This window comes from Crocodylus porosus, unplaced genomic scaffold (genome assembly GCF_001723895.1).
Source record: "Crocodylus porosus isolate Cpor-Errol unplaced genomic scaffold, CroPor_comp1, whole genome shotgun sequence".
In the NCBI taxonomy this organism is placed as follows: Eukaryota; Metazoa; Chordata; order Crocodylia; family Crocodylidae; genus Crocodylus; species Crocodylus porosus.
Genome location: NW_017728931.1, coordinates 110,475,539 through 110,487,356, shown reverse-complemented (window position 1 = coordinate 110,487,356; position 11,818 = coordinate 110,475,539).

Below are 11,818 nucleotides of genomic sequence, written 5' to 3'. Positions count from 1 at the left end.
TATTCTGGCTCCTGGAAGCAGAATGATATCTGATGCCTTTAAAGACAGTGCAGTTACACTCTGCCCAAGTGCACAGTCATTTCTAGAAGCTCAAAGTGAATTTACTGAGGAACTAATTCTGTCAGCCTGACACTCCAAACTCTTAAATCAGTAGCTCAACATAAGGCAAGGAAGGAAGAACTAAGCTCTAGAAGAACACTTTGAAACTAACCAATTCAGGAGGACAACATGCATCATCATCAGTCATTATCAACACTCAGCATCATTTCTGCATGGAGGCAACATATGATTCTGCTTTTGTAAACATAAAAAAAAAAAAGGCAAGCTGTTAATATATTGTGAATGCACAGCATTTGTGACTCTCTTCTTTGCCGGAGTAGATAAAATTCTATTTATGTTCTAAAATGCAGTGCAGACTTTATACATTATGATTGCTTAGAACTTAGGCAAATCAGTTCTGCCTTGTGCACTATTGACACAAGAAGAAAAGACTGAGCACTTTGGGATTTGGCAGAGACTGGAGGGTCAAGAGGGTTCAAAATTAAAAATGCCGGTGAGACCGGAGTGGAATGTTTATCTGAGTTTACTCGTGGGGCAACAGGTTCATTGCCGCTTTAACACAGACACAACAAATAGTAACTGAGAAATGACAGAGCAGGGAATGACCCACTCCCAGCCGCAGACAGCTGTACTGCAGATGATTAACTGTCCTATTTTTATTCAATCCTGTTTGCTAACTCACTAAGCCACAGACAGTTAACAGACAGACAGTTTCCCTTTTAAGCTACTGACTCTGAGCTCATCATGTAGTGACACTTTGATTCAGGAATGCACAAACTAATATATTTTGTCCCTGAGTTTAAGTGACTTATTTATTCAGACCTTGTAGGTTTATGAAACTATTTGCAGTGTGAAACCTAAACTGACCTCCAGTTGCTAAAACAATAACAACAACGCTCCACTGTCAACAGACTGAAGAACTGAGAGCAGGACATGAAGCAAACTTTGTAACAGTCAAGGAACAGGACACAAATAAAATCCTAACATATTTCACTTAGGCAGATTTATTGATCTGCTACTGATCTATAAACATTTGAAAATTAGCACAGCCAGGCCACTGCTTGGAAAAGTATACTGTAATTTCAAAATCGACTCATCTACTTCAATTGCAGTTTCTAAAATTGCATTTTAGCAAACAAAACTGTTTTTTGGCTAAATCTTGTCCTCATTCCTTGCCTGATCTAACTATAGTTACTTTGCCCCTTGTTTTTCAGTATAAGAGGCATAGTGTAGGTCACTACACCCTCATTCATATGAGGCTGTATTGACCCGACCTATACCATACATTGTGTGTGTGCATGTGCGCAGATATATGTACACAGACACACTATGTATAAATATTTATGCCCTAGTACCTTCATTTCAGGGTGATTTCTTGTGCTGAGGCTGACCCTAGAAAACAATGAGGTGTACACTGTGAGATGAAGGACAGTGTCTTCAGAAGACACAGAAAAAGAGCGTCTTCACTGGTATACTGAAAGCCATCACAACTTCTGCCATTTATATAGAGCCTGGGGAGGGCTTCAGATTATAAAGGGCTGCTCTCAAACTGCTGTAAGTTTTGATTTATGGTCTCACATTGTTTATGAACCCACTGACCATGCCTCACTACTACCTTAACTGGCTGAGAACCCAACTGTTCCATTCTGTAAAATTTTGAACAGAACTTGTCTCTGGACCCTGCGACGAGCCACACTATCTGAAATATATGCCCAGAATTTTGGCCATTTTATGAACAGAAGCAGAGAGTTTAAGTGACCCATCCAAGTCACTTGATGTGAAAGACCTAGGATCAGAGAACCTCTTACCCACAGAATGTACTGTGAAGGTACATTTCTGCCTTTCAAGCTCAGCTTATATCTTTTCTTCACTTTTGTTCTCCCCATCACTTTTCTAGTTACTGTCAGCTTCTAATATAAACTGAAAAGTCTGCAGTGCTGGGATGGTTTTAGAATGATATGGGAGTGTAGCTTGCTTGTGTGTTTGTTCATGACCTCCATAATGCTACCGGCACTTCACAGAAATAGAACTATCAAAGATTAAGCCTCTGCTCATGATGACCACTAACAGCAAAAACCAAATACTACTGCTGATTATGTGGTGAAAGAGAGGGAAGAAAGCAGTGCTGTTGCTGTAGATGATGTATGTTCCCTGACTACTGAAACTACTGCTTGTCAGAAAATTGGACTGTTAGTAAAATTTCAACTTTTCAAGAAAAAAAATTGGTTTTCCACAGAAAATGTTGACTTCTTATTAATAAGTTGAACTAAAAACTGGTCATTTTCAATTTTCAACCCACAACTGGAAAAACACAATTAAATTGGAAAAGCAATTTCAGTTCCTCCTGGAAATTTTAGTTTAGGTGCCTTTTGGTTGCACTCCCCTCTATGAACCAAATTCTCCCGTCAAATGATCAAATCCCCAGTCAAATTCTCTGTGACACACCATGGTCGGAAGTATAACAATATACACTGGGGGCACAACAGGAATGGAAACCATAGTGCATATGGGATTACATAGCCTGGTCAGGGAGCCTGCCATTTGGAGGCAAATTAGGACATACGATTCTGAACAACAGCTCCCCAGAGCCATTGCTGAAGTGTATCCAAATGGCAAGTTTACAGCCAATTTTTTTCAGGTCTAAAATGGATGTTTACCATTTCTTACTAAAAAGTCAATATTTTTCATGGAACATTTTAATTAAAAAAGTCCCAATTTTTATTTTGTAAAATTTTCTGGAGAGGAAAACACTACCACTTTCCAATAAGTTTTAGTGGAGAGGATAACACAGTCAGTTCTACAACCTTCCATTGATTAATTTTCTTAATTAGGTCGACAAAGTGAGCAGCTTGTCTCTTAATGAAGGCATTTAAAGGGAGAGAATCCTTTATATTAGAAGCTGACAGTAACTAGAAAAGTGATGGGGAGAACAAAAGTGAAGAGAGTTATCTACCTGATCTTGTGTTTGAATGGGAAAATGCAAACAAAGAAGACTGCACTTTGGTTGGGGTGAAAATAAAGGCAAAGAAGGTAAATGTTTTGCTCTAAATATTATAATGCAAAAAATGAATACAATATGCATGGACCTTTCAGCATGAATATCAGTTTATTCAAGGGTAGTAATCCAAGTTACTGAGGAGGACCCAGGTAACTATAGGTCAGTTAGTCTCACCTCAGTCCTTGGGAAGACCTTTGAGAAAATTATCAAGGAGCACATCTGCAGCAGCCCCAGTATGGGAGGAAATGCTCAGGGGCAACCAACATGGGCTCATTGTGGGCAGATCCTGACTAACCTTGTTTACTTTTACAACCAGGTCATAAAGTCCTTGGATGTGGTCATTGAGGTGGATGTCATCTACCTGGACTTGAAGAAGGTCTTTGACACTGTTTCCCACACTGTTCTCATAAAAAAGCTAGGCGGTTGAGGCATTGATGCCTACACAGTCAGATGGGTGGCAAATTGGCTCTATGTTTGCACCCAGAGAGTGGTGGTGGACAGGTCATTTTCGACCTGGAAGGATGTGGGCATGGGAGTTCCCCAGGGCTTGGTCCTTGGGCCTGTGCTATTCAACATCTTTATCAGCAACTTGGAGGTGGGCGTGGAAAGCATGCTGTCCAGATTCGCTAATGACATTTAGGGAGAAGTGGGCACACTGTAGGGGGAGGACAAAATCCAACTAGATCTAGACAGGTTATAGAGGTGCGCAGATGAAAATAAGATGGAATTCAATGCAGACAAGTGCAAGGTGCTGCATCTAGAGAGAATGAACCTGCAACATACCTGTAGGCTGGGAAACACCCTTCTCAACAACACAGTGGCTGAAAGGGATCTTGGAGTCATTGTTGACTGCAGGATGGACATGAGCCATCAATGCGAGGAAGCGGTCAGTAAGGCTAACCACACCTTGTCGTGCATCTACAGGTGCATCACAAGCAGGTCCAGGGAGGTGATCCTTCCCCTGTGTGCCACGCTGGTCAGCCTGCAGTTGGAGTACTGTGTGCAGTTCTAAGTGCAGCACTTCAAGAGAGATGTGACTAACCTTCAGAGGGTCCAGAGGAGGGCCACTTGCATGGTCAGGGAGCAACAAGCCAGGCCCTATGATGATAGACTAAAGGGCCTGAACCTGTTCAGCCTCCACAAGAGAAGACTAAGAGGGGATCTGGTGGCTGTCTATAAACTCACCAGGGGGGACCAGCAGAAAGTAGGTGAGGCTCTGTTCCCCCGGGCACTACCAAGAAATAACAACCATACATTGATTGAGAGTAGGTTCAGGCTTGATATCAGGAGGCATTACTTTATGGTTAGGGCTGCCAGGGAGGAGGTGCTCTCCCCTATCTTGGGGGTCTTCAAGAGGAGGTTGGATAGATATCTAGCTGGGGTATTATGATCCCAGTACTCGTTCCTGCCCAGAGCAGGGGGTTGGACTTGATGATCTGTTCTGACCCTAGAAACTATGAACTATGTTGTCTGTGGTAAAAAAGAAAGAAAGAGAAAGTTCTTTTCAAACCTTACTAGGGTCAAATATAAGAAACAAATTATTCATGAACCAGTTAATGTCCTCATGCAGACAGCCATATAGTCAGAAGACTGTAGTTCAGTGTGCTCTAGCAGATCTGTAATGGTCCATTCATGAACTAATAGTCAGATCAAAATTCTTTTTATAATCACCTAAAACAGGACTCAGTCATATCTACACAGAAAATTTACCACTGCTGGTAGCACTATATTTGATTATGCCACACTGCCCTGCAAAGGCTGCTTCCTAATCTAGAAGCAGTATGGATGGATCTGTTTAGTGTCATAGTTGAGCACTGTCACTTAGCAGAATGAGACCCCATGAAACACCACACAGGCATGGCTACACCACATTCAGATTAGGCAGCCATGATGAACAGGTCATTGTGTTTGAGGATACCACTGCCAGGCATGTAGATGTGGTTTAAATTACAAAAAGAGATTGAAATGAACAGGCAGCTTCCAAACTGCTTAGGCACATATATTCATTAGGTGCCTCATCTGGTCAAAATATATCTCCAGGCACCTAGACCTTGGATTCCATGCATAGTAGGATGCAGTCCATATCAATCCTAAGAGCCACTGAAATACAGATCAGCACAGGAAGGAACGTAAGACCTCAGCCTATTAAGCAGCCATCAAAAACACCTTGAATCTTTTTGATACAGCATATGAGCAGTTAATTTCAAAACACACATGGTGGTGATGCCATCATTTGCCTAGTACTCCAGTAAGCAGAACACTCAAACAAAAACTGGGAGACCTAGATTCTGATCTTTCCTTGGCTTTATTAGAGTACACGCCACTTGTCCTATTAAGCTTGCCCATTAGGAAGCCAAGGTTGCAATATTCACAGAACTGAGAAGAGAAAAAGCAAGAGGCAGCCTGATTTTGTAGCGCAGTGAGGAGGACACACACTTCCTTTGGAGAAGGAAGCCTGGGTTCTGGTATCTGTTTTCACTACTGTTTATACATTTTATGCTAGACAGTCATTGGTTAAAAAAGAAAGACAGTTCTGGAAATAAAGGACTGTCTAGCTAAATAGTTTGTAAAAATTCACATGGATTCATCCCCTAGTCCCCTCATCATTGAGCTGCATGGTGAAGTTGCTTTCTGCCTTTTCTTGGTCCTATACATCTAGCACCCTTAGCTATTTGGTAGACCATCTTAGTCAGGAGGAGAAGATGATTTTTCCATGCAGCTTATTTGCTAGCCCAGAAGTTAAGGCACTGTTCTGGGAAGCAAGACCAGTAGGTTTGAGTGTCCCCAGGATAAGGAGGGCCTGAAGCCCAGATGTTCCATCGCCATAACTAGCTCTATGCACGTCCCTGCTTATTACCTTGCCATGCCAGATTGTCCCATTATTCACTGAATTTGAGTCTGGGGTGCTTAGCCTTGTCGAACTGGATCACCCTGATGGAGCAAGGAGAGTAAATGTTATCAGTTCTGACGCCTAAGTAGAGATGCCTACTTAGATCAGCATGGATCTGGCCTCAAATCTTAAACCAACACAGAGAGAAAGGATCACTAACTTATTGCTCTTTCCAGTCTCACCATTCCTGTCACTCGTTATTGAGCTGATCAAGGCACTCGTTTGTAATGACTGAATATAGATACTGACTACACCTATTCTTTCCTAGTGCAAGCTTGTTGCATATGCTGTCATATAGGGCACATTATAATTCTCTGTCCTGTGTCCTCTGATCCTAGAGAGGCTGTGGCATGGGGCAAACTGGACAAAAATTCATGTTGTCATTCTCATCCTATATTATTACTTCATCTTGTGTGGCTACATGGTGAGCACCCAGTGGGAACATATGTTCCTCTGCACATTTATCCTGCCATTACTGCTGCCTGAGCCATACTCTGATTCTAGCAGCTTGCTTGGTCTGGCACATTTGATAAAACCCACAGATAATAAAGGTTCATCTTTGCAAAGATCCATTTACTGGGACATGTAAGTGTGGTTCAGATCTTAACCAGTCTCATGTTTTATGTTTTTTTTCCTGCTCTAACTGCCAGGCTGTCATGCTTTTAAGCTTTTACGCAGTTTCTTTTTAAGATCCTCGGTATGTCTGAGCAAACTAATCTGACAATCTTTTGACTCTAAGCACCACTCTTCAGCTTTTCTTAATCCTATCCATTTCAGTAAGTGAACACACACACACACACGTGTACACACACACGTGTACACACACATGTGCATACACACACACCATTTTGACCAACTTCCCAAGATCTGTAAGTCAAGGAAAGTTTTTACTGAATATGCAAAGTATTATAATTTACGCCTGTAACACTAACCTCTTATTCCAGCATCACTCTTCTGAAGTACCCAAATCATTTGCGCTTTCAAATGACGAACAGGAGTGGTAACTCAATGATTTTAAGTAAAAATATATAGAGAGATAGTATTGCTTATATGCCTGCAGCATAGTAACCGTTGTTTCCCCTACACTTTCTGGAAGAAGTGCTTTTAAAACTGAATACTAAAATAGCTTAATCTTTTAAATTTTATTAATCTAAGATAATTTGCAAAATTTTTAAATACTCCTACTACATTCCATGAATTTTTCCTTATTTTGATGGAGTGTGTGGAACTTCTGAAGAGGCACTGAGCAGCTAAGCAAAAACTATTATAATTATTATCCAGAAGAATAAGAAAATATACTAAAGCAACATAATAGTTGAGTTGTAAGGCTGTTCCAAAGTCCAGTGGGGACAATAAAAAGTCTCCCCTTTGACTTCAGTGGGCTCTGGATCTGGTCTGAAAATCTGAGCCTACAGCTGGAGTCTTGCGAGTACTCAGACACTCACAGCAAACAGTTCACAGGCCATCTTTACTTTTCTGCAGTTTTTAAAAACTCCATTTCCCATCAACAGATCAACCCCCTGACCTACTTTCATGCATTTTGCAAGTACTCCCAATCCTCTACAGTCAGAACTTACACTGCTCCTTGTTGGAAAGGGAATGGAAACCACCCTTGAAAATCACACTTGTTGTATACGCTGTATGAAATCTCTATCTTCAACAATTCTTGCTTCCTAGGTAGTCAAATTACAGTGCTAAACTGCACATGTATTTGGATGATGAACACTGACTATTTAACTATACTCTACATGAAAGTGTGACACTGAGCACAAAAGCCTTTGTCAGAGCTCAGAAAAGTCTCCTTTTCCACCCTTTTCACATATAATTTTATCAGTAAAAACAAAACTGAAATTCCACTGTTTGAACTTAATCCAAGTATCTCCAAGTCAGCATGCTTCCCTGAATAAACTCTTCTCACAAAATAAAGAACCATCTGTAACATAAAGGTCAGGTATCAGATTCTTGGTATGCCATAAACCGGGGAACAAAAAGTGAGTTATGCAAAGAGAACCAGTTGCTATTCCATATTTTCGTAGTTATTATTTTATCTGAGAAAGCACACACCATGTGTTTGGGGTACTCTGAATTTTGTATAATAAGCAAGAATAAAGCAGAAGAGTATTTGGAAAGACTTGTTTTTAAGTGTTGTCTGAAAAGTACTGAAGGAATTATTGGTATGCAGCTCAAACAAAAAGCTTCCGCTCTCACAGGCCAGATGGGGTTAGTTAAAGAAAAGCCCAGTAAAAACTACAGTAGAGAAGAAAACAGAAAGAAGACAAGGGGGATACTTTGACTGGAAGATAGACCAGATTTATTTAATTGATCCTTCAAATTGATGATGAAGTTACATATTAGAATAACAGAAAAGCCATATCAACTACTTTTGTGATTGAGTGATGAACCTTATCTTGAATTTATCCTAAGAATAATTAAAATATGCTATTTTTGTATCTGGGCCAGTCCAGAGGTGGGAAATTATTTCAGCTGGAGGGCCACTTAATGAGTTTTGCCAAGCTGTCAAGGGCCACAAGGGTAGCCCTATGCCTTGACAGTTGCTCTGCCCCCTGGTTGACATCTTGGGATGGGAAGTCCCACCCCTAGCCACTGATCTTTGCAATGAGAAGTCATTTGCCCCTGGAAGTACTTCTTTTGGGATGGGGGAGGGCTGGTATCTTGGAACCAGAAAAAAAACAAAATTATATACTAAAAATCAAACATCTACTATAACATATTTTAATTTTATTTCAGAAAATATTTGTGTCCTGATTTGTGCATGCTTGCATAGTGTATATAGAGGCAATTGCATAATGGCTTGAAATAAAATTTTACTCTTGTATATTGTTTGGGGGGGGTGGAAGAGTGTGGGGGTATCGCTGGGTGGGGCTGTGAGGGGCTGTGGGTGTGTGAGGTTGTGTGTGTGTATGTGGGGTGTGGGTGTGTGTGTGTATGGATGTATGGGGTGTGTGGGGGTGGTGGGTAAGTATGGGGTTTGTAAGGGACCTGTGGATGCGTGTGTGGAGTTTTGGGGGGAAGTTTGTGAGAATGCGTGGGGTTTGTGGGGGATGTTTGTGAGAATGTGTGGGTATATCTGTGCGAGGGTATGGGATTTGTGGGGGGCCGTTGGTGTGTTAGAGGTTGTGGGATGTATGGAGGGGGAGGGTGTGTGGGATATTTGTGTGGGGGGTGTGGATGTGGGGTGTGCATGGGAGGGTGTGGGTGTGTGTATGGTAGGGTGTAAATGTAGGGCCCTGCCTGCAAACACACCTCCCCACCCCCAATGCACACATGCCCTGCCACCAGTTGCAGCAGCAGGTGGCAGACCCTCAGGGCCAGCAGCACATGGACTCAGCAAGACCCAGGACTGCACATGGCTGGGGCCACTGGCTCCATCATGTAGAGCTCGTGTGCAGTTCCCAGGTTCTCTGCCTGAGCTCTGCACCACCAAGTGGAACCGTGCATGATGAAGCAGGCAGTGCAGGCAGTGCAGGTCATGGGGCTCAGCTGGGACAGCAGGGACAGGGGTAGAGTCAGCCCAGCTCCATAGCATGGAGCTTCCTGCTGCTCCCCATGACCTACCTGTGGCAGTGAGCAGGGCTGGGCCTCCAGCTCCAGCATGCGGGGCTCCCCCCAGAGCCATACAGCTCAGACAGAGAGCTCCCAGGAAGCCCTGAGCAATGCAGCCAGGCAGATCCCACACCCCCACTAGCCTGGGCTCTGGGCTCTGTGCTCCTGCCACCCCACCCTGGGCCCCTGCCAGGCCCAGCCCTGGGACATGAGTGCAAGCCCTGTACTCCCACCCAGTTCTCACTTCCCTTCCACCCACCTGCCCGCCAACTGTTACTGCTTCCCCCACCTGCCCACCACCACCACTTCCCGCCCTTCCGCTCCCCCTGACCCTGCCACTGCCTGCCCCATGTGAGTACAGTAGGAACAGCCCAAGGCTGGACTAGAAACACTGAATTGATAGGCACCTGCCCACAAGCCACATGAAATTGCCTGGTGTGCCACATTTGGCCCATGAGTCGGATTTTGCCCATCCCGGTCCAATCCAATAAACATACACTCAGATAAGTAAGTAGCATCATTCTATATCAATGCAGTGACAAATAGGAATCCAGTATGCCTATGATTCTCTCATCTGTGTTGATTTAGAAGGCAAACAAGTAACTTTTTCTAAAATGTAGCCTTTAATATTATTTAATTTTATATTATAATATATATGTGTGTATATATACAGTATATTTCAAACTGATCTAATTTAAATGTTGTTTTTTGTAATTTGACATTGATACGTGCTATAGGCAAGGGCTTATTTCTAAATGTGGATCTTTGTTCTCTGAGACGTTGCTTTTTTATTCTTCTGTTACGCAATTGGAGCTTGATATGACCTACCGTATCACATAGATTCAGTTTTGCAAAGTGCAGTATTATTCCTTGTTGAACACTGGCTAGGAACATTCACTCTAGTAAAGGATATGAGATTGACTATCTATGGAATGCAAACAAAATGTTAAAAATATGAAATAACTATGATATTGATGGATTAAATTAAACCAATAGAGTGAAAAAGTGAGTTAATTTTTTTGTTTTGCTTCACTGAATATTTCATCATTATAACCAATGAATTTACAAACACCATTCCTAACTGAGCTTTCAGTATGTATAATTCATAAGAACTAGGACACACAATTCATAGGAAGTAGGGCAAATATACCGGGTGTTGAAACTACTGTCTCCCCTGGATGCCCTCCACTGGCTTGTAAATCTTGTGCTCAGAGAAGAGTTTCCCCTATGGAACTTTTCTCTGTAGGTGGCTTAATTAAACTTCAACTCAGCATACTGGCTTGTTGGGCTCAGACTACATGCTTGGCTTTTCCCAGAAGCTGTGGTAATTCCTGAAATGTCGAAACAGATTGTTTCAAGCAGGTCATAAAAACGTAACTTGTCAGATTCTCTAAAGCTCCAGCTGCTGTGCACAACTCTGCCCACCCTGAAGACAGACAATTGTAGTTCAGCTATTATGCTAGCCATAATGTATTCCTATTCCAGCCTTGAGAAAACTAGATATAAGTTATTTAAAACTGAGTAAAAGGTATTTTCCATTGTAAACTTTAAATTATGAAGTAAATGTATAATGTTCAAACTGACTTTCACTATATCACAACTTTAAGACAGTCTTATTATGAAGTATTATGAGGGACATTAAAAATCCTTAGTAATTTAGTGAGCTAAATGTATCTAATACGATTTCAGTGAACATAAATTATGGTGGAAATCCTGCCACCATTAAGTCTACAGGAGTTTGTGTTGATTTCAGTGGGGCCTGATTTTACTTTGTGCATAAATGTCAAGAAATATTTTTTCTGCAAGTGGTTGCTTTTAGTTTTAAACATAGATAACATGTTCATGAATCATTCATAAGACAGTCCAGCTGTGGAAAGTCTGCTATACAGGCAAGTTACCAAATCTTAGAAATGAGAAAAAAGTTCTTACATGTAGAATGTGCTTTTGTTTGATTGGTTACTTCTGCTAGTGGAAATATTAATTCACTGTTCACACTGGAGCATTTGGAATTAAATACAATGCACAGGTTAATGGACAAATTTCCAGATGGATACCTACCCAGCTTCTATTTATGTACTGTTGACCAGGCAGTGGAGGGGAAATTGTGTTCACCTGTACCATTTCTGTTCTGTATACAAGCCTACAACTACATTTGCCAGTATCATGAGTTTTAAGTTTACTGAATTTTAGGGGGCAGACAGAAGTGCAGCTCCCCACTGTAACTGAGAATGCCCTGCAGGAAGCATTCTGTGTTACAGTGATCCCCTGGACCAATCAGAAGTTCATTGATGGTTCCAGGGGGAGAG